The following is a 7,888-nucleotide window of genomic DNA, read 5'->3' on the forward strand; positions in this document are numbered from 1 at the left end:
AGACAAGAAAAATAAAAATATGTGTGGATTATAAGAGGAGAGACAAATTATCATATTTTCAGATCATATTACTGCTGATGTAGAAAATCCAAAGGAATCTGTAGACAAAGTATGAGAACTAATAAGACAGTGAACAGGACTCAAGCAAACAACCGTATTGTATACAAGATATTCTTCTAACTTGGTGCTCACTTGGTTACTAATCTTGACCTAGTTCAATTAAGAGACAAAGAGGTAACATGTTACCCCATGGTAACACAGCATTTTATTAGCAGAATCAAGATATTGTGGCTTTTCTTGTTCTAGAAAAGACCATGCCAAGGCTTCTGGGGAAACAAAGAGAAAATATTTTTGAAATGGGAAAGGGCATGGATGGGCTGAAATGAAATCAGTAAAAAAAATCCTAGGGATGCCCCGTTAGGACACAACAGAAAAGAAGAACTAAAAGTTTATGCTTTTAAAAACAGAAAGTAATTATGTTTGAAGAGTGAAACTTAGCAGCAGAAACTTATTACTCAGTAGTCACCCCCTCAAATATTCATGGAATATTTTTGCTCATGGAACTTTGTTCTTTCTTGGTTTTCTCCTACCCCAGGCTTCTCTTATATAAATTTGTTGCAAATTTCTCCCATCTATAAATATTGAAAAGTCTCTGAGTTCAGTCCTTGTTGTTATTGTTGTTTAATTGCTAAGTCATGTCTGACTCATTGCAGTCATATGAACTGTAAGGGCTCCTCTGTCCATGGGATTTCCCAGGCAAGAATACTGGAGTGGGTTGTCGTTTCCTTCTTCAGGGGGTATTCCTGACCCAAGGACTGAAACCACATCTCCTGCTTGGCAGGCAGATTCTTTACCACTGAGCCACCTGGGAAACCCTCAGTCCTTAGACTTACTCATTTCTTTATCTATCCCAATTCCTTAGTCCATCTCATTCAGTCTCCTGATTTGAAATGCCCAATTTTATTTCCAGGCCTGACCTTTTCCTTAATTCTTGTCTTGTATATTCAGCGACTTACTCAGCATCTCCATCTGAATGTCTGACAGGTATCTAAATACCAAATCAAACTGTTGCTTCCCTATCTTCTATTTCTTTCTCCTCCTATCTTCATCTCAGTAAATTGTCACTCATTCTTCAAGTTTGCAAGCCAAAAAATTTAAATTATTCTTGACTCCACTTTCTCTATGCTATGTCCATTTATCAAAAAATTCTATTGGCTCTACCTTGGAAAATACCCAGAACCTAATCACTTCTTATCACCTTTACCAACTTTTGCCAACAGCATCTCTTCCTGCACTATTGCTGCAGCTACCTAACAAATCTCCTTACGTGTACCTTGGCCCTCTGTAATCTACTCTTCACAGGCTAGAGTGATACTCTAGATCACTAGATCACTGGAGTGATTTTTATATCAGATCATCTCATTTTTCTGCTTGCTAGTTGTTTCCTATATTACTTGGGATAAAGTGCAAACTCCCTTTCAGGGCTTCTTATTAGGCTTTATGATAGCCCTTGGCTACCTTCTGATACAATTTCCTAGCTCTTTCCCAAACTTATTTCACATCTGTGACACTCACCACCTCATTGTTCCTAAAATTCTCCACCACACTCTCACCTCAAGGTCTTTGCAGTAGAAGAAAGCTCTTCTCCTAGATGCCCACATGGCTATCTCTTCCTTAAGAGTCACTCAGTGTTACCTATTAAATAGAGCCTCCTGACTCCCTTGATATAACAGCAATGTTTGATCTTTTAGTCTCTATCTCTTTATCCTGCTTTATTATTTTTTCTATGAAAAATTAATAAATAGAAATCTCAATTAGAGTTGTGATACCAGACGGGGGAGCTCTCATGTCCTGAGATAAAAACAGAGCCCAAGAGGAAAAACAAAGACTTCCTTCCCTGGCAAGGATCAGCCAGTGAAAAGACATGAACTTTGTTTAGAGCAGCCCTGCCAAATTATCTTTACTCTTTTTAAAAGTATTCTCCTTTGGCTGTGTGGGGACTTGCACATGGCTTGCCATGATTGCAGACCCCAAATTTCAATTTTCTACTAATTTCTAAATAAACCCATCTTTGCTAGAGAAATATTAGGCAGTTTATCTATTTCAGGTCAACATTCTATAGGATCTACCATGCTAAAATTTAAGAGTTCTAAGAAGAGAGACTTTCTCTGCTTGTTCAGAACTCTATTCTCAGAACTGGAATAGTGCCTGGTACACAGTAGATCTTCAACACATAGTTGAATAAATAAATGAGTGTCCTGAGCATTAAGAGTTGAGTAATTATGAATGATACCCATAATTTCCCTCTTTCTATTTGGAAAGTAAAATTGAGAGCAGAAAATGTATGGGATTTCTTAGTAGCTCAGGACTCAGCCTTCTGTGAAGATTGATACAGTGGCAGAGAAGAATGTGAAAGGAGGATTCCCTCAGTCTAGAGAGGTGAAAGAAAATTTATTTAAAAATAGAATGCATGTATATTTACAAAAGGAAATCTATGTCATCTGAAAGTGAGAAATGGTTATTGCTTTAAACCATGACTGTATTGTTAAGACTTACTTATTTTAAAAATAGCCTTTCAATAGTATTTTATTTTCAAAACATCAATAATCAGAATATATTACGCAAAAATAGCCACAAAGCAAGCACAGCCGTCACATTTCTTATGGTGTGATTTTTCATTCAATTGTCATTAAATTTTTTCATCATAAAATAACTAAGCATGATATTAAAATGTGAAATAGCCTAAAATTTCAAGTTAGAAAATGCAAGAACATCTTGATACCTTTATCACTAACATGTTAATCACAATTTGGCCAAAATTTTGAACATTTTCATTAGAATGATTCTCCAAACTCACTCTGAAATGTTTACATCAGTGTTAAAATGTCTCTGGGAATGCACATAATTTTAATCATGTAGTGCTTTGAGACTTCATAGAGACCAGCTGCAGTGAGAGTGTCATGTTTTCACTGGTCAGTGGCTCCCTAGTTACACCACCACACAGTGCACTCCTATTGGCAGAGCTACACAAGGAAATCTTCAAGTCCAATGCCTAAAGATGGAAGCACACCCACATTCCTCTGTGTGCCCTTGTTCTCCTGCCTACTCGGCCAGGTTTGGACTCTGCTGATTGTCATGTCCTGTGCAGATTAGTTGGATATGAACCTGTGACTGTACTTTCCTGGAATTGCCCCCATTTTCTACAAGTGGGAAGAGGTAAGAGAATCATTAATAGATCTCACATCTCAATTGTGCATTCCAGTCTTCACACTTATTAACTTACATTCTCTCTCTGGGTCACACCAATCACATGGCATGTCCTTGGGGGAAGGCACCTCTGGGAATGAAGGTAATCCCTTTCTTGTCCCAATTACCATGGCCAGACCACTCACCCCCACATGCTAACCCCAAACACCCAATGACCTACAGCAAGTACTATGGTGAAGGGTCCTGAACCAAAACCCTGGTGCTCCTCATTTGTCATCAACATAACATGTGTCACTCACTGTATTATCTGTTGAAAATACAGTTGAAAGACTTTTCTTCTTTCAAATAAACCATACTTTATTGGGGAAATCCACACATAAGGCAACAATGACAAAGCAGAAGGCAAGGACTGCAATGAATAAAGTCTAAGGGGCTTTTAGAGTACAGAGTAGTTCTAGTAAAAACTACCTCCTCTTAATGACCTCATGGGTTGTTGTAGGGTCAAAATTGTAGAATGGATGTGAAAGTACTTTGTAACTCTAAAGGGAAATTGCCGGGGACCAGCCCCGGCTGATCCAGGGTATTCGAAGGAGAGACGGCTAGGCGAGGGTCAGGGAATAACTGCTTAATTACACTTTAATTAAGGATACAAAGAGTAATAGAATAAGGATAGCTCAGTGAGGAAATTCAGTGGAGAAAAGCGGCTGAAATAAGGATAGCTCAGTAGGAAAATTCAGTGGAGAAAAGAAGCTGAGTGGCTTGGTTTACGCGGAAAATCAATATAACCCGTGACACCAGGTTAGCTCTGACCACGGAGGCCTCAGGCGCCCTCTCGAATAGCGGAAGGTGCCCCACCTTAGACACCTTCTCAAGTGGGTCTTAGAAGCCCAGGCAAATAAATGGTCGCAGAGGACATCTGCGCTCCAGATGGACGCTCAGCCGGAAGTTAAAGGGAAGAATGACATGGGGAGACCAAGTTTCAGTGAACAAGGCCCGCACTTTATTTTCCAAAGTAGTTTTTATACCTTAAGGTATGCATAGAGGATAATGGGGGAAGGGGTGGAGTCATGTAAGGACAGCAGTTCCTGGTTCTAATCTAAGCCAGGCTTTCAAACTTATCATATGCAAAAGTTCAGGTGATTGACATCATCTTCTGGCCCGGAGGCCTGTTAACATTTTAAGAAACTTATTTTTCTCTAAAGGTGATTATTCCAAAGTCAGGCACCAGCCTTCCAAAAAGCATTGGACAAAGCGGCATTTTACATTTCTATACACCCATTATATCAATCAATACACTGCCAAGGCCACAGTAGGTAAGGAGTATGGAGACTTAGCAGCAAACATTGGCCCAACAAGTGAAAAACCCTTCACCAATACAATTTCTAATCAATCTTTTAACTACTCAAAGGAATCTGTGTTTAGGCAGTTTAGAACATCTCCTGCCTCTCACAGTTGGGAGGCTCTGAACAATCACATGTGGCCGGAAAAACCCATTCAGGCAGGCTAGAGGATTTCCAAAGGAGTTTGTAGGTTGAAACACTGTCACATCCAGGAATTATTAACTGGAGCTGTAAGCTAACTCTTTTTCCAGAGAGAGGTAGTGGGAGACAGCCCCCCGTAAAGTCAGAGGTGTAGGTGAAAGCACAAAGCAGAAAGTAGGCAGACTCTGGTTTTGGGGGTAGATGCTCGAGAATTTCCAGGGGGACTCCTGAGGCTCGATCCCGCCTTTGCGTATGCCTAGCCTCCTTCCTCATGACCTTTGTCATGGGCGGAGTGCCTCACGCTGGCTCCCGGCAGTGATAGAATTCCAGTTGAGCTATTACAGATCCTCACTCAATATGCAATATGCCGGCTCCCAGCAGGAAATACTATTGTGACTGCAAGACATTGCTCCTGCTTTAATGGATGGTAATTTCCAGATATGCTTTGTCCAGGAAGACAAAACAATTACATGTTTTCTCTGTTATCTCTCCATTCAATCTCTTTGAGAAGATGGGACATAGGAGGGGAAGTGATGTAAGAAATGCTCAATGTGCTCTTGTCAGTCCATTTACCCAGAGATTTTCCACATTCCTTGTTACTCACAGAACAGCCCTCCTTCTCACTTCCCCTGGTATAACCCCTGCCTCTCTCTCTCTCACTCTGGAAGTATTACCCAGTGAGTGGATGAGCACACAGATGCTCCAGCCACACTTCCTAGACTTGAGTCCTGATTATGTCCCTTCTCCCTGTTTAGTCTTGGCCACAATGACTTTAATGCTCTATACCTCAGTTTGCTCACATGAGAAATGGGGATAACTATAGTTCTTAGTCCACAAGATTATAAATATTAAAAGAGATAATGAGGGACTTCACTTGTGGTCTTGTGGCTAAGACTCCATGCTCCCAATGCAAAAGTCCTGGGTTCAGTTCTGGTCAGGTAACTAGATCTGACATGCAGCAACTGAGTTTAAATGCTGCAGCTAAAGATCTTACAACCACAAGGAAGATCCTGCATGCTGCAACTAAGACCTGGTGCAACCAAATAAATATTTTAAAAAATAAATAAATAAAAATTAAAAAATAAATGTGTTAAAAAAAGAGATAATAGATACTAAAGTGGCATAGAGACTACCTCCTAGTAAGTTCTTAGTAAACATTAGCTATTATATTAATTAATTCATTTAAAATATCTTCTAATCAGTTACAAAGAGCCAGGCCTTGAGCCTTAAACATAAATAGATGAAGTCTCAGCCTTTATGTGAGGAATGCTGGGGAGCCATATGCCAACTGTTCATCTCCACTTGCCCTCTGTCCTCTCTTTTGCTGTTCCAGCTTCCCACTGCAGAAAAGCCACCTGACCCCTTCAGACAGGCCATAGCACTCCTCATCGATACCTCGTCTCCAATTCCCTGACTCTTTGCTGCTCTCTGCTGGCACAGATACGTGTGCCATGTGCCAGGCTTACATAAGATGACAGGGGGACGTAGGTGGGAGACTGTAGGTGTGTGTAAGGTGACAAACATGGAGATGTCTGCTATACCTAGTCTTGCCTTCACATGGCTCATGCCACCAATTATAAATTATGACACTATATTCATATACAGCTATCCCTTGGTATCATGGGGGCCTGGGTCTAGGACTGCCTACCTCATACCAAAATACCCTGGTTTCTTAAGTCCCTTAATCATCCTTGGTACCTGCATGTTCTGGAGAAGCACAGATATGGAAGGCTGACTGTGATATAAATCTTTTTCAGAAAAGGTAGGGAGTCAGGGGGAATTTATTAGAAGGTAAACATTTGTCAGTTACTTAGCTGTGCAGATTAGTATAAAGAGATTTATAAATCACTTTGGGAGCCATTTTGTGGAATTAAGGGTGATTTTTTATAAAATAGTATATTTTGAGGTAAAGAAGACAGGCTAAGTTAGCACATTAAGATGATTATCACATCAAATCTATACAAGACTAGAAAGCACACTGGAAGGGCTTGCCACCATGTGCCCCTGACAAGCTGTGACCAGCTCTGATCTCATATAAGTTGTTGGTATTGACTCCACAGCTAAACTGAGCAAATGAATACAGTTAGTAAAAACTCCCAAAAAGAACACAAAGGTATTGTAGATTAGCAAGCGTATAGAAAAATTCTGTCTTCTAAGAGACAGGAGTAACATTAACAATATGGTGGTATATTTCAGTGTAGCTGATTTATGATGTTGTGTTCAGTTCAGTTCAGTTCAGTCACTCAGTCATCTCCGACTCTTTGTGACCCCACGAATCGCAGCACACTAGGCCTCCATGTCCATCACCATCTCCCGGAGTTCACGCAAACTCACGTCCATCGAGTCGCTGATGCCATCCAGCCATCTCATCCTCTGTCGTCCCCTTCTCCTCCTGACCCCAATCCCTCCCAGCATCAGAGTCTTTTCCAATGAGTCAACTTTTCGCATGAGGTGGCCAAAGTACTGGACTTTCAGCTTTAGCATCATTCCTTCCAAAGAAATCCCAGGGCTGATCTCCTTCAGAATGGACTGGTTGGATCTCCTTGCAGTCCAAGGGACTCTCAAGAGTCTTCTCCAACACCACAGTTCAAAAGCATCAATTCTTTGGCGCTCAGCCTTCTTCACAGTCCAACTCTCGCATCCATACATGACCACAGGAAAAACCATAGCCTTGACTAGACGAACTTTTGTTGGCAAAGTAATGTCTCTGCTTTTGAATATGCTGTCTAGGTTGGTCACAACTATTCTTCCAAGGAGTAAGCGTCTTTTAATTTCATGGCTACAGTCACCATCTGCAGTGATTTTGGAGCCCCTCCCCCCCTCCAAAAAAATAACGTCTGATACTGTTTCCACTGTTTCCCCATCTATTTCCCATGAAGTGATGGGACTGGATGCCATGATCATCATTTCCTGAATGTTGAGCTTTAAGCCAACGTTTTCACTCTCCTCTTTCCCTTTCATCAAGAGGCTTTTTAGTTCCTCTTCACTTTCTGCCATAAGGGTGGTGTCATCTGCATATCTGAGGTTATTCATATTTCTCCTGGCAATCTTGATTCCAGCTTCTGCTTCTTCCAGCCTAGCGTTTCTCATGATATGCTCTGCATGTAAGTTAAATAAGCAGGGTGACAATATACAGCCTTGACGAACTCCTTTTCCTATTTGGAACCAGTCTGTTGTTCCATGTCAAGTTCTAACTGTTG

Source organism: Bubalus bubalis, chromosome 6, assembly GCF_019923935.1.
Source record: "Bubalus bubalis isolate 160015118507 breed Murrah chromosome 6, NDDB_SH_1, whole genome shotgun sequence".
NCBI lineage: Eukaryota > Metazoa > Chordata > Mammalia > Artiodactyla > Bovidae > Bubalus > Bubalus bubalis.